At 43.6% G+C, this 19,485-nt stretch overlaps 1 protein-coding gene across 1 annotated transcript in view; it reads right to left on the reverse strand.

The window, feature by feature from the left end:
- The window catches only part of THSD7A (thrombospondin type 1 domain containing 7A), a 553,675-nt gene that overhangs the window by 457,202 nt on the left and 76,988 nt on the right, over positions 1-19,485 (reverse strand). Inside the window, exon 2 of the mRNA XM_075062383.1 lies at positions 9,457-9,591. The gene's annotated coding sequence lies outside the window, so the exon portion shown is untranslated. The remainder of the gene's footprint in view (positions 1-9,456; positions 9,592-19,485) is intronic.

A 19,485-nucleotide genomic window follows, 5' to 3' on the forward strand; every position in this document is an offset into this window, starting at 1 on the left:
GAGGGGAAGCCTAACTGGCTTCAAGACTGAGCTTTATGATGGGGATGGTATGATGAGATTGCCTAGAATGGCATATAGCCTTTCCATGTCTGCTATTAGCAAAGAATTTTTTCCCCAGGTGTCTGGCTGGTGGGTCTCGCCTACATGCTCGGGGTCAAACTGATCATCATATTTGGGGTCAGGATGGAATTTTCCCCCAAATCAGACTGGCTCAGACCTACTGTTTTTTTGTCTTCCTCTGCTGCAGGGACACAGGTAACTTGCTGGCTTGAACTAGAGAAAACAGTAGATTCTTTGTAACTTGAAATAATTAAATCAAGATTTGAGGACTTCAGTAACTCAGCCAGAGTTTATGGGCCTACTACATGAGTGAGTGGGTGGGTGAGTGAGGTTCTGTGGCTTGCAATGTACAAGAGATCAGATAAGATGATCACACTGGTCGCGTCCGGCCTTAAAGTCTATGAGTTAACAGCAAAAAAATAGGATCCTTTTAGCAATCTCAGTTTTGAAGAGTTTTAAATCTTTATCTCAGATACAGATGGAAAATTCACAGTAGTTATTAAAATGATTGCATGGCTCACAGCTATATGCACAACAGAAAATATATTTTTGTAGTTCTCATTACAGCAGCGTCTGTAAATTACTGCTGTTTGAAATAATCAGGTTGTTTAATGGAATTTTTACCATTTAATTGAATCCTTTGCGCCTCTATCTGACTTTTCTAATATGATCTGTTTGTTGGATCTAGATGTAAACCTTTTCTGTGAGTGAGATTCAAACCCGCTCCGGTCCCCAACAAAACAAACAAGCAAACAAAAAGATCTGCTGTTCTTAAGGATAAATTTGCACCAGCAGGTTATTTCTTTATGTTCTGACTCAAGTTCTTCCTTTCACTTCAAAGCAACAAACATATTTTAACAGCTAAGAGATAACAGCTTTCGTATTTAAATGTATGTACATTTATACATAATAAATTGCATGGTCAATAACCTTATAGCTTTCCATTTTAAAAATACACAGTTTTATTGCAGCTCCACTCACGCTTTTTTCTCCCTCCAATCTTTAAATAATTGTGCCATATTCTGATTTCAGTCAGACCAGTAAGTCTTATACAGAATCTAAATTTTCACTAAAAAAAAAAAAAAAGGTTTTAGGCCTTGTTGCAAATCTTCTGAATGTGATTCTATACAATGTTGTCTTCCTGAATCAGCTCCATTTCTATTGCTCATAGTTATGCCATGAAACATGCCATTATGGCAGCATCTACGAGGTGACAGCAGGCAGCTCTATGTTCCTGGGGAACCAGGGTGCAGTATCCAGCCTGTCTGATTCCCCCCGGCCCAGCCTCTGATTGAACGAACACCAATCAGAAAAAAGACTTGCAAAGAGCAGTGAAGGGCAGTGGGAGACACACCTAGACCCCTCCTTACAAGGGTGATAGGATTAAGGCAACTCCCCTAGCCTCATCTGCATCAAAGATGGGACAGGGAGGCATCTCCATTAACATATAGAATAGAGAACAGAGAACCCACACTGAACTCTGGGGTCAGAAAAGCAGGGAAGCACTGCATCCTGGGGGGATCTCTGCTCCAGATGCTAATGAACCGATGCCTGCCCACACCCAGCTCAGCAGTTATCAGACCAATCCTAGTAATGAATCCTTGATTGATATCCAAAATACTAAAGCTGCCTAATTGCATTGTGAGCTCCCTGGAAAGAACACCACCCATAGCCAAGAGTGATCAACTCCTATTGTCTAGCCTAAAGAAAATCCCCGAGTCATCAGTTTTCCCATAAACAAATCTAGTGTTCTCATTTGAACCATTGTTGTTTCCCTACAAAAAACCCTACCCACACTCCAGTAAGTGTTCTGATGCATGGATCCAACTCTGCATCAGTTCCACTGGGATTTCATCTTCTCCTGACTGATCATGCTGGGGGCTCTGTCTGTCTCCAGCACTCAGGACCCTGAGCTATCACCATCACTATCACCATCACCATCAGCCAACCAGTTCAAGCTTCAGAGAATGAGTGAGATGCCAGCTCTCTCTCTCTCTCTCTCTCTGTGTTCTTTTCTACCTCAGGTATAACTTTATAGTTTTCTATATATGACTTTTGTAAAACTGTTATGTTGGTTTAGACTCTCCTTGTGTGGTTATCACTATTATTCAATAAATAACTTATAGTTAAGCTTATGGTTGCTTCTCTCTCTCTCTCTCTCTCTCTGAACTTTACTCTTTTGTATTTTAGCTTCCCCATTTTCTCTGCAGCAACACTTCTTTTACCTAAGCTAAAGATCCCTGTAGCGCCAAAAATACTGTGGGGTTTGTGCATCAAGTCGGTTACTACCAGTACAACTGTAATGTGAAAGTGGGGATCGGGACATGCTGAACCTGTGACGTATGAGGGTGACAGCTTGGAAGTGCTACTCGACCCAGACTACTGAGTCCAGGGGCATATAGGGGTGGCAGCCTGGAAGGACACCACACAACCTGCTCAGGCTTAACTATTCTGGTGCGGTACCTGTGGCATACAAGGGTGACAGCTTGAAAGTGCTGCTTGACCCAGCCTACTGAGTCCAGGCATATAAGAGGGGTCAGCTTGAAAGTACTAATTGATCCGGTCCACTCAGACTTGCTCTGTGTGTGTGTGCGTGTGTGTATGTGCACGCACGTGCACATCCAGTTCTGGGGCTGGAGGAACACAACCCTGGTGAACCTAGATCCTGCAGGATAGCTCCATTGAGAGGGGACTTGCAGCAGGGAGAAGTAGGCTCCATATGAAAACACAAGTGACACAAGCAGTACATAAATAGAATTACAGAACACACCGCCACCACAGAAGAGTAACCCGAATAAATGAGCGTAGTTCAAAGTAACAGGCAAATCTGGTAACGGAGGGCGAAGAGATTGTGCAATGAGCTCCTTGCAGGTAGATCACTGGGACTGTGGGAAACTCATTACAGATTAGAGCACAACTGCTTTCTTCTTGCCAGTTCAAATAATTAATCTACTTTAAAATAATGTTGCCTGTGTTTCAGTGCTTAGTAGTCGATTTAAGAGTTCCCACGTAACCATTTCAGTCATTTAAAAGCTTTCATTTACTATTTAAACAATTCCAGGAACCACTTCCTTCCTTCAATGTACTTGGCAACATCCAACCAGGATCAGAGAAAAGCACTTAAGAAACAAGTTATCAGCATCTGACTGTATATTCAGAACAAATCTGTTGCATCACAGCTCCTATTTACAATGCTACACAATGCTTTACTATATAATGAATCGACAGTGAAAAGATTCATACCAGAGTGAAGCATTATGGACTATGAAAACTGAAACACTGGACATGTTCACCAAAGACTTTTGGAAACAATATGATTGCAATAAAAATTGCCTCACTTTTTCTGTGATGAGATGATACTACTTAGTGCCACTCATATAGCTCCTTAGTTAATAGGGCTTAAACAGTGCATTTTTTTTTAACAGTGCAATTTAAAAATGTATTTTCTGTCAATATACAGCTGCTATCAGTCACAACAACTGAGACACTGCAAAAGAATGCAATGTTTCAATGTAAGTCACTGGAGAACCCTGGGAAGAGTTTCTTTTTAGATGCCATAGCTCTGTTTTGTGAATCTTAAAAAAAGGATTATTTGGTCACTGGGTAGTTTATCTTTCACAGATTGTCACTTTGTCTGCAGTTGTGTAAACTATGACTGCTGTATGCTCTTCTCCATGTCTCTATTTATGATATGGGTAGATAGTATGGACTGGTCAGAGCTCCTCTGGACCATTGAACATCAGTGAATCTTATCTTTGGGTTTTCTATAGCACCTAGCACCATAGTATCCAAGCACATTTTATAACTTCATCATTTTACTGGAAAATATTTGAAAAGATAAAATGTGCTGTTCCTGTATTATGCAGGAGGGTAGACTAGAGATGCCCAAGGAAAATGTACTCAAAAAAATTAAGATTTCGGTGATTCAAAAATGAAATATATGTAAGAAGTCCAGATCGGTTTCTTTACATCATGGCACAGGAATACACTGTCAAATGATGTGGGAAGGTTGCATACTTCCCAATAGGAGTCACAAGTTAAAACCCCAGCGAACTTTCTGAAAATGTACCCTATACTGTAATTATCTTAAGAATAACACATTTTTGAAGAAGCAACTCCGAAAATAAAACTTTTAGTGTTTGGTGCAAACGAGAACAATACTGATAGTACATTCTGCCTCTTCCTAGTCTTCGGCTGAATTTAGAGTTTTAAAAACAGATGGCAAGAAATTTGAGTGATGGTAAAGGTCCTCTGGGTTTGATGTTCACCTGTCTCTTTTCAACAGTAATGTTTATCAGCACCATAAAAAGTAATAGAAGCTAGTATTTCCCTCAATTAATACCTACTAGCATCTGCAAACTGATATGTCCCCATACGATTACTACTATTGCACTTGACCTTGATATCGTGAAAAAGAATATGATTATGATAATAAGCCAATTATTTTTATACAATATAGCAATCAAAAAGATCACCATTCCCTCCTGTTCTCATGACAATAAATGAACAGTCTTCATTTCATTGTCAGTTGCTCCCTCGCAATCATTATTAAAATATTACTGTTTTTTTTGTTAATTTCTAAAATAAAACTAAGATGGAGTACAAAAAGCATTAAAAGGTCTAAGTTTTAGAGTATTCGCAGTAGTATTTGATACATGTGTTTTATGAAGGTTAGGATAAATTTCTTCTTTCTGGTACAACTGCCTATTTTTACTGAAAAATAGGTTGTTTTAGTGCAACAACCTAGATTTGAACAGTAGGTGTGTGCCAAACACTTATACATATAGACTGTATGTGTGAGGGGCAATAAAGATTTAGCTGTCATGAATTTGGAACAACTGAAGAATATGCCTATAATCACAGACACAAGCCAGCGATACCTACATATCATCATATATTCTGCACATGTGAAATATTTTACAGAACACAATTTTAGGAATGTTTAAGAGGGTTTTTTTTTTTAAATGATCATAGATTATAAACCAGAAGATTATAGACGGATTTGGCAGAATTCAATTTTATTTTATTTTTTATTTTGACTATTAACATTCATTTTTCTTTTTATAATTTTAACTATATTTATTTTTTAAGTGGTGGAAATTAAGGGGGGGTTGGGTTGGAGTTAGGGCAGTGCTGACAGTGGGGCTGCAGGGGGCTCTCTGTTTGGCTAAAGGGCCCAAGACACCCAGATGCAAGTTGCGGTCCTGGCCTGATTGAGCAGAGATGCCTGGCCATGGCAGTATTGAGAAGGTGCAGCCCCCTGCCATGAGGGGAGATACCCAACTGTTAAACAGTTCCCAGGGCCGTCCTTAGGATTTATGGTGCCCTAGGTGAGATTATTAAACTGGTGCCCCCGTGCCTGTCTTGCTCTTAGCAACACAAACATAAGCTTAAAGTACTGGAAAACTTGCCACATGCATGTTATTAAAACCAGTTTAACTTAATTAAGCACACTGTAGTGCTGATGAACTAGCACTAAAGAAGTAGCACTATAGAAAAAATTCTGATTTGACAGAATGATGCAAATAATATCATTTTTTTTAAATTTGTCAACATTTTATTGGAAATTTCTATGAAGAAGTATTGAAACAAGGATTAGTTTTTAATTAAAAGCAATCTTTCTGGCTTTTTGGCTGCAAAATCAGTAAGAATGTCATCGTATGACAAAGACAAAGTGATGTCTTGTTCGATTGCAAGAATAGCAAGACCAGTCAAGTGTTCCTGACTCATTGTAGAGCGGAGATAGTTTTTAATGAGCTTTAGTTTTAAGAAACTCCATTCTTCTGATGCTACTGTTACAGGAATTGTCAGTAGAATACGAGTGGCAATGTACACATTAGGACATATGTCAACAAGTTTGCTGGTATGAATAAACTGTACAATGTCCATCATCGATTTTGCATGTGGCAACAACTCGATTTTTCGTACAGTTCAAGTCCATTAAATTAAAATGATCACCATGCTTCAGGAGGCTCTTTAGGTCAGGGGTCCCCAACGCGGTGCCCGCAGGTGTCCCGGCGCCCACAGGGGCTTCTCAGTGCACCCACGTACTGGCCGGAGGACGAGCATCTGCCGAAATGCTGCCGCCGAAATTCGGCATCATTTCGGCAGATGCTTGTCTGCCACCACGGTCCTTCATCTGGTGCCTGCCAGACGAAAAAGGTTGGGGACCACTGCTCTAGGCTCTTTGCACTTTGTCATTAGTTGCTCTTGTTTTCCTATTTTCGTTGAATTTAGTCCCGCTCAGCCCGCTGCCAGCTGAGTGAATGGAACCCCAGGCCGACAGTGGGTTGAGTGGCTCAGTCGGGGTCTCAGCTCCAGCCTGCTCAGCCGCTGCCAGCCTGGGGTTCCTTGGGGGTCCCCAGGCCAGCAGTGGGTGCTGAGTGGGGCCGGTGCCCGGGACCCTGGGTGCCAATGGGGCAGCAGCCGGAACCCCAGAGCAGTGGCGGCTGAGCTGCTCAGCCACCACTGCATGCCATCAAAATCAGCTCACGTGCCACCTTTGGCACATGTGCCATAGGTTGCCGACCCCTGCTCTATACATTAGTAAGGAGATGAGCATATTACATTGTTGGAGGCTTCTATTTAGCAGTAACAGGCTATAGGAAAGTCAGTCAACATTTTTTGTTTCTCTGATGAAAACTGGCCCACTCCCTTTCCCATACCAAACTTGTCACAAATAATTGTCAACAACTTAATTTTCTGTTTTTGGCTAAGATATTGATTTTTTTAAAAAAAAAAATTGAAATTGAATTCAGGATTGTTAGCAAGCATTTTTGGCAAACAAATTTGTTCAATGACAATCAAAATGGCAACACAGTACTGCTTTCATGCTTGGTTCACCCCCCCCCCAGCCTGCTGGTCCAATAGCTGCAGTAGAGGAGGAGATAGGTGGAAAACTGCAGGACCCCAAAATTCACCTCTTGGGGTGCAGAGTGGCAACAGCAGCAGCAAACCCTCAGGTCCTGATCACGTGCCAATGGGCACCACCGCCAGCCCAACGGACCATAGTGAAGTTAGCACAGCATCTGATCTCAGGGACAGGGCACCCATGGAAGCCACAGCAGCTCATCTTGCCCTGTGCAGCTCCCCCTGGATGAGATGGATCACTGCCAGCCCAGGGGAGAGATGCGCTCCCCAGCTAGGGTGATCAGATCCAGATGTCCTGATTTTATAGGGCCAGTCCTGATATTTGGGGCTTTGTCTTATATAGGCACCAATTACCCCTATCTAGGGTGACCAGACAGCAAGTGTGAAAAAATCAGGATGGGGGTATATAAGAGCCTATATAAGAAAAAGACCCAAAAACTGGGACTGGCCCTATAAAAGTGGGACATCTGCTCACCCTACCCCAACCCCCTTTTGTCCTGATTTTTCCCACATGCTATCTGGCTATCCCCAGCCCAGCCCTGTGTGACCATTCCAATCCTGGCTGCCTGCCGCAGAAGTGAGTTACTTTCACTTTCATTCCTCAGCAGGCAGCCAGCCAGCCTTCCCTCCCCCGCAGCACCTCACCAACCCAGCCCTGATGGAGGGGAGGAGGAAGAGAGGGGTGCTCCTTGGGGAGGGAGGGAGAAACGGGGGGGGTGCTCTGTGGGCAGAGGGGAGAAGAATAGACGTTATGGGGGACAACAAAGGATATTGCCAGAGCCGCAGAGCCTGCCTCACCTCACGCCAGGGGAAAGAGTCATGCTCACAGGTGATTTCCTTCCCACCCCTTCCCAGAGATCCCCGCAGCCAACACCCTCCCTCACACTGTGCTGCATTCAGCTCTCTCTAGGACCCAGCAGCCCTGCTCTTACATGCTCCACTGCTTCCTGTCTGTTCAGGCTCTCGCAGAGCAGTGCCCCCAGACCTAGTGGTGCCCTAGGCGGCTGCCTATTCTGCCTATGGCTAAGGACGGCCCTGACAGTTCCTGCCCGAGGATGGCCCCCACACTCCAGACTGGTGAGTGAGTAGGACTATGATAGCAGAGCTGAAGAGGGCTCCCTGCATGGCTGCGGGGCTGGTGATAGAGACACTCAACAGTGGAGTGGCCTCCCCCATGGCCAGAAGCTCGTCATCCTACTTGTGACCCCAGTTGGGGATCTTTGCTGTGCCCGCTCAGGGCCACAGCTTGCCCTGCACCTGGTGCTTCTGGGGATCCAGTCTCTCCTGCCCTGCAGCAGCGCAGTGAGATGGCTACTACTCCACTGTCACAGGGCTGCAGAGGCCTCCCTGCACCACTGCTGGGACAGCGAGACCTGATCCCTGGAGGCACAAGTTGCTGGGGGAGGCTGCACACACACCAATGGATATTTTTTCCCACCCATTTCAGAGTGTCAGCTAAAACTGGCAATGACTGACATCTATTGATTTAAAGCAAATCCTGCCAAGCCCAATTATAAGCCATAACTATCATCTTGCTTGACAACCCCCATAATAAAGACTACAAAACCTTATCCAATATTTCGTGCATCGAGTCTCATATTGGTTTAATTTTTATTATTGGGTATATTTCTTGTTGCCAGCTGCCTATAAAGAACAGATACCTAAGCTACCAAGAGTGCAACTCTGCCAGACTCAGTGGAAAAGAAAAAATGCAAACTGACAAATGTAGAACAAACTTACTAATGACTTGAATAGTTTCTCCACATAAAAATATTGTTGACTTTAAGATTTGTTATCCTGAGTAGAAATTGGGTCCCATTAAAAAACCCATGCCCCAAGTTCACATCTCTAGCCCTGCAGAGTCATAAGATAATGGACTTTAAAGCCATGATATTTTTTAAGTATGAAGAACTGTCACTGGGCCAGAAATGAATCTTGCCCACCAGGCCATGAGTATGGGCAATTTGGGGTATAAATTCCACATGATGGGGGGAAGAAGAGGGAAACATTTATCTGGCAATTTATTTTTTATTTAAATAGCAACTGTTTGAAACAGTTGAGGATTTCTGATTTTAGAATAAGTCTCTAGAAGATGGTTAATGGGCAAGTGATGCAGGCATATGTATGTAATGAATTGCACAGCTATGTGATCAATGTTTGAGACAACTCAAATGCACAATGGTAAATTAGCTATTTGTCCTCTGGAGAAGGTCTCTCCTAATCATCAGTCATATGGAGCAAAACCATAAACCTGTAACACTCTGAAGTTCCAAGTTTAATTAACTCACCAATTTAAACTTTTCCTACTCCAAGCAACAATCACATTATGTCACTTCCTTTACCCCCTACATAAGGATTGGCTTATGCAAAGCAGCGTTCACAGGTATAGTTACAGTCCTACCAGTAAAGAACAGGTTCTTGCTACTACAACTCAAAAATATTTTAGATTTTTCATGACATGAAAGATATAAAGCTAGCATTCCATATAGATCAGTTCCATGAGAGAGAGAGAGAGAGAGAACATACCTTTTCATAATAGGAAGATTCTATTCTCCAGGGCTGAGCAGCTGTGATACAGATGTCACTATTCCACTGCACGCTGGGACAGAAGTACATGAACAAGAAATCAGCCAACCCCAGCATAACAATTTCAGCAACAACCTGTAAATGAAACGATAAATAGAAAAGTCAAGATTTTAACACGATACCTTCAAATGTTCCTCCTGATCATTCACTAATACAAAAGGGTATTTGGCCTATTGGTATAGTATGGTGACTCTCCATGTAAATCATGCACAACCCAATAATGAATTTAGCTTTCTGAAATCAATATTTCCAACATATGTGCATAAGCAAGTTTTAAGCCAGGGAGCTAAATTTACTGACCCTCTTTCCAGGCTCATTTTGCCCTGTATGCCTCAGGATACTATGTCATTTTCCTGAACGACTTTGTATTTAAACTTGCATAGCATAATAATGCTTGGGAGATCATGCCGCACATTTTTTATTGTTTATGTAAAAAATTGTTGCCAGACAACTGTTTTGAACCTTTTATTCCCCTTTTCTCCCCCTTATGCCGTCTGATCACATTACTTGCCATAGCCTGAAAGTTCTAATTGAAATTGACATTCGTCTGAATCATGTTCTGATCCGATCCCATATTTTTCAAGATAAATTGAAGCAGACTTTTGCTTTTTCAGTCTGCATTTTTATATTTTGTTTTAAATAGAATGATCCATCATCTCTCCTCCTTCCTTAACTATCCCCAAATAAATTAGCACAAACCCTTTCCTGCTGCTAAATATTAATGAAGTCCCATCTGCAGATGGGAGAAACATAATTCATATGACCAACCACTACAAACTTAAGCCAGCACATATTAGGTACAGAGTATCAGTAAAAAAGGATGAGCAGAAGTGCAATCATAACCTGATCATGCATTTATATGGGGCAGCTGTGAGACCATCAAGTTATTCCTAGCTAGGACCAGTAGCCAAGAGAAAGAGGGAAAAGTATACCTATATGTCTCATATATTTGCTAACATTCTCCTCCGTTCCACCCCCTCTGTGCCATTCTGATTGAATCTGGCCCGATTGCCCCTGCTGAAGATTATCCCAAAGTAGGCAAGCCCACAACATGTGTATCTCGCTCTTATGCCACTCTCGCCCATAGCACCCACTGATGAGGGGGAAAATCCAGGGTTGGAGCTATCCTCAGCAGGAACCACACACCAGCTGGCACAGATTACAGTAGATCTCACTCTGCTCTATTCCTACACTGGGTCCAGTTTCAAATCAGGGAGCCATAACCACCTCCCTGAGTGCCCTCAATATCTGCTACATCAAGCAAATCTCTGCCTCTGCCTATACTTCCTCAAAAGTGGCTATTCTCAACCCATGTGTCACCTCTATTTTAGCCTGTGCTCTTGAAAGTAAAAGACTGGATATGCAAGGAGCAGAAAAATTGCTTCAGTTCAGTGTAGAGGAGCTTAACTTAGCCTAAAGCTCAACCTTATTTATGCCAATAAGTAGCTTCTTATCATGCTTATGTTGGAGTTACAATCTTACACTCCCTGCTGCAGAGTGGGTGCAAGGATATTTTGCGTCCTAGGCAAAACTTCCACCTTGTGCCCACCCCGCCGCCGAGCCCTGTGGCAGCTCGGCACACCCCCCACCCCCACGCGGCAGCTCCCCCCAACCCGGGGAGCCGTGTGACAGCTCCCCGCCCCAGCTCACCTCTGCTCCGCCTCCTCCCCAAGCACACCATTGCCGCTCCACTTCTCTCCCTCCCAGGCTTCCAGCGCCAAAAAGCTGATTGGCACTGCAAGCCTGGGAGGCGGAAGAAGTGGAGCGACGATGGTGTGGTTGGGGAGGAGGCGGAGCAGAGGTGAGTTGGGGCGGGAAGCGGTTCCCCTGTGTGCTGCGCCCCCCCTTACTTGCTGCAGGCAGCCCTCCCCGCGCCCCCCTGCCCTGGGTCCCTCCGCCTAAATGCCGACGACGACCGGGGCGGCTGAAGATCTGGCCACTGTGGTAGGACCCGAAATGCTGCCCCCTAAATGCCAGTGCCCTAAGCAACCGCCTAGGTCGCCTAATAGTTTGCATCGGCCCTGCCCTGCTGTACACTTTGCAAGATCTTGCAGGAGCAAGGTATGGCTCTCCTTGCCGTGCCTCCATTATGCACTAGGAGGGTCCAGAGGAACGTTCAGGGGAGCATGACTGGAGCCTGGGTCAGCCCCGACAGGGGCAGGGAGAGAGCACCACCCAGCCCCAGCTGCCAATCCCACTCCCTGGGCTCCACTTCTGGTCAGGGCTGCTGACCTCACACCCAGGGCGCCAGACTCCGGCCTCAGCTCCGCTCCCACCCCCTTACCCCAGTCTGCATCCTCTGCTCCCAGAGGCGTGGCCTCTCTCCTGACCTCGGATCTGAGGTTGGGGGGGCTGCAGACAGGAGTAATGGGAGGCACGAGGTAAAAAGTTTGTGTACCACTGTTGTAGAGGATCAATATCTGTCACTGAGATAATTTATAATGTGTTAATTCAAACTATGCAGTTATTCAAATGAGATAGAAAAAACTCTTAGCCCAAATTTATGGGTCATTGCTCAAATAGGCACTGGTCCAGAAAAGGGACTGACCTTAATGGACTCTGTGTAGATGCAACGGTGTGCCCATAAAGATCCCTTTGAATCAGCAATTAGTCAATTTCACAATCTCTATTGCTATCAGTAAGTCACACAAGATCATGGGAATCACAAAGAAAAAAAGCAACAAAAACTCTGCAAAAGCATATGAGGAAATCCTATCTACTACTTAATCCACAAATTATGAGACACATTGCGACAGTCCATACTTTTAAGAGTCCTTAATTCTGTAGCACAGTAACATGATCAAATCTACAGCAGACATAATGGCTCACACACAACTATTTCAAATTTGATGACAATATATATCTCCAGATCAGTGGCACTGCTATGGGCACACGCATGGCCCCACAATATGCCAATATTTTTATGGCTGACCTGGAACAACGCTTCCTCAGCTCTCGTCCACTCACGCCCCTTCTCTACCTACGCTACATTGATGACATCTTCATCATCTGGACCCATGGGAAGGAGACTCTAGAAAAATTCCACCACGATTTCAACAACTTCCACCCCACCATCAACCTCAGCCTGGACCAATCTACACGGGAGGTCCACTTTCTAGACACCACGGTGCAAATAAGCGATGGTCACATTAACACCACCCTATATCGAAAACCTACCGACCGCTATGCCTACCTTCATGCCTCCAGCTTCCATCCCGGGCACATCACACGATCCATTGTCTACAGCCAAGCACTGAGGTACAACCGCATCTGCTCTAACCCCTCAGACAGAGACCAACACCTACAAAATCTCCACCAAGCATTCTCAAAACTACAATACCCGCACGAGGAAATTAGGAAACAGATCAACAGAGCCAGACGTGTACCCAGAAGCCTCCTACTGCAAGACAAACCCAAGAAAGAAACCAACAGGACTCCACTGGCCAGCACATACAGCCCCCAGCTAAAACCCCTCCAACGCATCATCAGGGATCTACAACCCATCCTGGACAATGATCCCACACTTTCACAGGCCTTGGGTGGCAGGCCAATCCTTGCCCACAGACAACCTGCCAACCTGAAACGTATTCTCACCAGCAACTGCACACCGTACCATAGTAACTCTAGCTCAGGAACCAATCCATGCAACAAACCTCGATGCCAACTCTGCCCACATATCTACACCAGCGACACCATCACAGGACCTAACCAGATCAGCCATACCATCACTGGTTCATTCACCTGCACGTCCACCAATGTAATATACGCCATCATATGCCAGCAATGCCCCTCTGCTATGTACATCGGCCAAACTGGACAGTCACTACGGAAAAGGATAAATGGACACAAATCAGATATCAGGAATGGCAATATACAAAAACCTGTAGGAGAGCACTTCAACCTCCCTGGCCACACTATAGCAGACCTTAAGGTGGCCATCCTGCAGCAAAAAAACTTCAGGACCAGATTTCAAAGAGAAACTGCTGAGCTTCAGTTCATCTGCAAATTTGACACCATCAGCTCAGGATTGAACAAAGACTGTGAATGGCTTGCCAACTACAGAACCAGTTTCTCCTCTCTTGGTTTTCACACCTCAGCTGCTAGAACAGGGCCTCATCCTCCCTGATTGAACTAACCTCGTTATCTCTACCTTGCTTGCTAGCATACATATACCTGCCCCTCGAAATTTCCACTACATGCATCTGATGAAGTGGGTATTCACCCACGAAAGCTCACGCTCCAAAACGTCTGTTAGTCCAGAAGGTGCCACAGGATTCTCTGCTGCTTGTAAGTATTTAGAAACTGAATCTGTGACATTTGTTTGATAATGAAAAATAAAATTGTAATCAACCTACATTAAACAAAAGAATGAGTTAATAAATCCAAGAAGATAGTCAAAGCAGGAATTCATATCTTAATTCCTCATATTTAATCCAGTCTTGTAACTAAGTGCCTGGGATATGTTACTAGCTCATACACATTTCCTGGGTCCTTTTTCTCATTACTTATGTCTCTTCCTATATTTACACTTATCCCCAATGTTCTGCTTGCAATTCCATCTAGCACTATAACCCCAGGGTTTTGGGGGGTGTCCACACTGCAATAAAAGGTGAGAGGGCAACATGCATAAGCTGCACTAAGATAACTTGACTGAGCTAGCTCGTTAAGAACAGTAGCATAGCCTCTGCAGCAGAGGCGGTGGGCAGGGGCTAGCCACCGAAATAAAATTCCATCTTAGATCCAGGGAATCTACTCAGGCAACTAGCCTCTGCTGCTGTCCATGCCACTGAAGCTACTCTTGGGAAGAAAGAAAAAAAAAAAAAAAGCTCGATCAAAGCTAGCATGGGAGGTCTACATATGTTCCAGCTGTACTGTCCAGCTGCATCACAGACATACCCTATGTACTATGGGAGTAGTATGATTTCTCTAGCGTGACCAGATGTCCCAATAAAATCAGGACTGCCCCAGTATTTAACTCTTTATCCTGCGTCCCAACCAATGGATGATCAGGATGCCATTTGTCCCGATATTGTAGGATTGCTTGCCAGGCATCCGGTTGGCACAGGGCTGGCAGGCTCCCTACCTGGCTCCACTCAGCTCCCCGGAAGTGGTGACAGCTTCCTCTGGATGCTAGGTACAGAGATGGCCAGGGGGCTCTGCATGCCGCCCCCACCATGAGCACCTCCTCCACAGCTCAAATTAGCCTGGAACCGTGGCGAATGGAAGCTGTGGGGGTAGCACCTGTAGGCGAGGCAGAGCATACAGCCGCATGGCTGTGCCTCCACCTAGGACCCAGAGGGAGATGGTGCCACTTGCAGGGAGCCGCCTGAGGTAAGCCCCACCCAGGGCCTGCATCCCCTACAACATCCCAACCCCCATCCCCCTCTTGCACCCAAACTCCCTCCCGGAGTCAACACTCCAAATCCCCTCCCACGCCCCAAACTCCTGCCACATCCTGGAGACTCCCCTTTGCAGCAGGGGCTGGAGCCAGGGCTGTGCACCCCGGACCGACCTGCAGCTTGCAGCAGGGGGGGCAGAGCTAAGGCTGTGCACCCCTGATTAATTTGTGGCTTGCAGCAGGTGCCAGCTGTGTGCCCCCTGACTGACTCGCAACTTGCCATGGGGGCTGGAGCCTGGGCTGTGTACCCCAACAGATCCACACTTGTGGTGGGACTGCAGCTGAGGTTGTGCACCCCCCAACCGACCCAGGGCTTGTTGCAGGGGCTGGAGCTGGGACCATGCACCCCCCCAACCTGGGGGCCAGAGCCAGGGCCGTACGCCCGACCCATGCCTTCCTAGGACTATGCGCCTCCCTCCCCCATGGCTCCATGGCGGCTGTGAGCCTGTGGCTACCCGTTTCCCATGTGTCCTGATATTTTATTCTTGCGATCTGGTCACCCTAGATTTCCCAAACCATAAATGCATCATAACAGGATAAGATCATGAACTCAAATCCTGCAATCAGATCTACATTAGCAAATCAACTGCATGATTTGGGCTTTAGATTGTAAATTCTGTGGTACAGGGAGAGTGTTTTTAAATGTGCTACTGCAATCCCTAGCTGTCTGGGGCCTAATTTGGTTTTCATATGGCCCCTCACTGCTGTACTAGCCAAGTGCTTCTAAACAATAGTGTAATAAGAGTGGGAAATACTACTACTCACAACACCACTGTTCTTAAAAATTCCTCTTTGCACAGAAAAAGAATTTATCTTCAGTGGAAGAAATAAGGGTGGGGGTGAGGACAAAGACATTTTCAATAAGTGGTTAAAAACTTAGAGGAAAACAACATGTTAAAGATGCTGTGCAGACAAAATGTAATGCCACTAAAAAAGCCAGAGCATGGGTAGAACATAGTGAGATTTTGTTGAACCAAAATGCCACAGGAAAAATTGGTTCTTCTTCTGAGTTTAGCTTTTTTAATTCCTTTGATATTATCAGAAAGCATTTATGTCATTCTGTGGAGAGCCCCGATTCACATCAATGGTGCCAAAACATGCCCTTTCCCTGGATGTTCAAAGTAAAAAATATAGGGAGATTTCCCATAAAAGGTAACACTGAGATTTTCCAAGCTTTTTTCTTGTTTGGAGCTGTTCACAGCCAGCAGACAGGCAAACATTGACTGACACTTGAGTTAAAATTCATAGATGCATCATCATTGCAATTACTTTTAGGGTCACTATAGATCAAGGAAAAAGGGCAATCATCCACCCACTACACCAACACTTATACAAAGCCTTTCATTACATATCTTTTTCCCTATCCCTTCACACATTTCAACATCATAAAAATGTGAAATATTTAATTTTGATCCGTTTTCATTTCCTCACATCATTACAGTTTTCAGACTGTTATCTTGTCTATTTTGTATCTGATTTTGATGCCATTAAATGACTGGCTTCAGGAAAGAGCAAGAACTCCAGAAGGAATTTAGCTAATGGTTCTTTATTCCACACAGTCCTGAGGGGATTTGCACAAACGGAAAAAGTCTCAGAGATTGTTCTCTATAAAATACCAGTCATTGCATTGCAATTTGAATACAATTTGGAATTCACTGAGGACGTGGACCACAATTTATTTTTACTAAATATATGATAATTAATTCTAAGGACATTAAAATAATCCCCACTGTTTTGGTGACACCATGCACCAAAAGGAAGGTAATAAAAGCCATTGCATTCTTTCTAGACTTCATTTCATAACATTTACAAAGGCAGCAGCTGTGATTAAATATCACAACACAATTCTAAGGAGGATAGAAGGTCAGCAAACAGTACTAGAGACTGAACAGTGATTCTGCACTGACTGATAAACCCATGCATTCACTTTTTTAGTTTAAGGCATATCTGTTTCAGCTATTTAAGATACATTTACTATTAGAATGTGGGTCCATGCTGTATCAAGATCCCAACTTCTTCCTTCAGGAGTATTCTGGCAGATCACTAATTAACATTAAGTACAATTATTATTGCAGTTAATTAATGCTCTTAAAATCTGACAATAGTAATATGACTGAGGAGACACAAAAGGGCTAGGTATTGAAATATGGCTAAATAGAGTGTTGAGTAGGTGTGCATGGGCACATGCACAAAGATTGTTTAATACACACCTTTGCAATATCCTGATCCTAAGGTACGTCTGTGCAAGGCAGTCATCCTGTGCTGTCTTTGAGCAGCCCCAGGGCTAATCTAAATTTGCATCACTAGGTTCCATGAAAGGCTGTAAACATAGCCAAAACTAGGCATAGCACAAGCACATACTCTGGCCATATCTTCTTTTTCCTGCTAACTGAGCATCAGATGATGGGTATGAGGGTGTAAGAGCTTTTTTGTCATGTCTACACCACTGGCACGGGGTAATCTTTCCTGGAACAGTTAAACTGACTCTACAGCCAAATTATATCAGAAGTGCTCATAAGGAGATAGCACTACCTCAGGTAATCTTGCCCTGACATTTAGAAATAATGTTCAAGGGCTTAGCTTTCTCATTGGAGTCTCATTGATTTCAAATTGGACTGGCCCTTTGGGATTTCTCAATATTAGCTACAGCCAGTCAAAACTTTTCCGGTGGAACATGTTTCCATTGGAAAATACTGATTCGCTAGAATCAATACATTCTGTGGGAACATGTGGATTTCATCAAATTTATGATGGAAAACAAGACATGCAGGCTAGCTGGCCAGCCAAGCCTGCAGTAGGCAGGTGAGCTGTCCAGTTCCCAGGTATCTATCTGCAAAATGCTTTTTTTATTTTATATTTTATTTTTAAAAAAATTTATAACAGCAGTTACTCTAACTAGAACCAGTTTTTAATATTCTGAGAGTTTATCTTATTTTCATGTTCAAATAAAGCTGAACAATATCTGAATTAAAATAATTTCAAAACCAAAAAGACTCCAGAATTTCAAAGTTTTGTTTTCAAAAACTCCAAAATGAAACATTTCAATGTTTTTAAAATGAGTTTCTTAGAATTTCCATTCTGTAATATTTCAAAATTGCCACCTTTCCTGCCAAAACAGAACAAAACAGAACAAAAAAAAATCCTCTGACACTTCAGTGTTTCCAATGGAAGGAAAATTTCAAGTTTTCACCAACTCAAATACAAGCATGTGGTTACTAGAAAGAAACCGTTTATGCCTTACTTTGTCCTTGAGTCCATATTCAGAGTGTTAAGATAATGATTTAAGCCCAAACACAGCATAATAAACAAGGCTTAACTTTTTAAACAATGGACTATAATTAATCTTCTCTCTCTCATGTAGATGTGTTGAGAAAAATTGCACATTTTCATCTTCATATTTCCTCAGATATCTAAACTTAGAACTTTGTAGTAAAATTGTTGCACATTTTTATACACAGTTGTACATAAAATGTACATAATTATGGAAAACATGTTTATTAGAAGGTAAGCTGCAATTATCTTTCCTGTAAATCAAAACTGAGAATACGTTTTCAAAGCAGCGTACAGGGATTTAACTGCAGGAATTATTAAAACTAATGTGAATTCTGTGGGGGCATGAAAATAATAATTGTGAAGAGACAGCATAAAACTGAATGAAAATGGGTACACCCACTGGGGCATACTGTGTCCAGTCCAATAAAAAAATGTTACCTGTTGTATAAATGATGTCTTTAATTACTGGTGCTCTTAAATATGCATTATTCTGTCTTTCATTCAATTTATCATGACAGTAATGCTGCCTCTAAAAGGCCTACAGACATCAGCATTGTAATGAAGTAAAAACAATAGGCATTTATTTGGCATCTTTTACTTGGAGCTCAAAGAGCTTCACTCAGACATTTTAAACACAAGGAGTACTTCTGGCACCTTAGAGACAAAAGACTGTCAGGTTTGCCCAATGTACATGGCAGAGGGGCACTGCTCGCACATGATGGCATATACCACATTGGTAGATGTGCAGGTGAATGAGCTTCTGATGATGTGGCTGATGTGATTATGTCTTATGATGGTGTCCCTTGAATAGATATGTGGACAGAGTTGGCAATGGGCTTTGTTGCAAGGATAGGCTCCTGGTTTAGCATTTTTGTTGTGTGGTGTGTGGTTGCTGGTGAGTATTTGCTTCAGGCTGGGGGGCGTCTGTAAGCAAGGACTGGCCTGTCTCCCAAGATCTGTGAGAGAGTGAGAGATCGTCCTTCAGAATAGGATGTAATGTATTTTCCACTGCATGCATCTGATGAAGTGGTCTTTAGCCCATGAGAGCTTATGCGCAAATAAATGTGTTACTCTGTAAGGTGCCACAAGTACCCTCTTTCTTTTTGCTGATACAGACTAACACAGCCAGCACTCTGAAACTCAGACATTGGTTAAACTTCTTAATACCAAAAGCGGCTAGTGGGCATGCGTGAAAGACTCAGGGTACGTCTACACTGCACGATTATTTCGAATTAGCTTAAACCGATATTACAAAACAGATCTAATAAAATCGGTTTAGCGCGTCCACAGTGGGATCC

The sequence above is a fragment of the Chelonoidis abingdonii genome, chromosome 2 (assembly GCF_003597395.2).
Source record: "Chelonoidis abingdonii isolate Lonesome George chromosome 2, CheloAbing_2.0, whole genome shotgun sequence".
NCBI classification, from domain to species: Eukaryota; Metazoa; Chordata; order Testudines; family Testudinidae; genus Chelonoidis; species Chelonoidis abingdonii.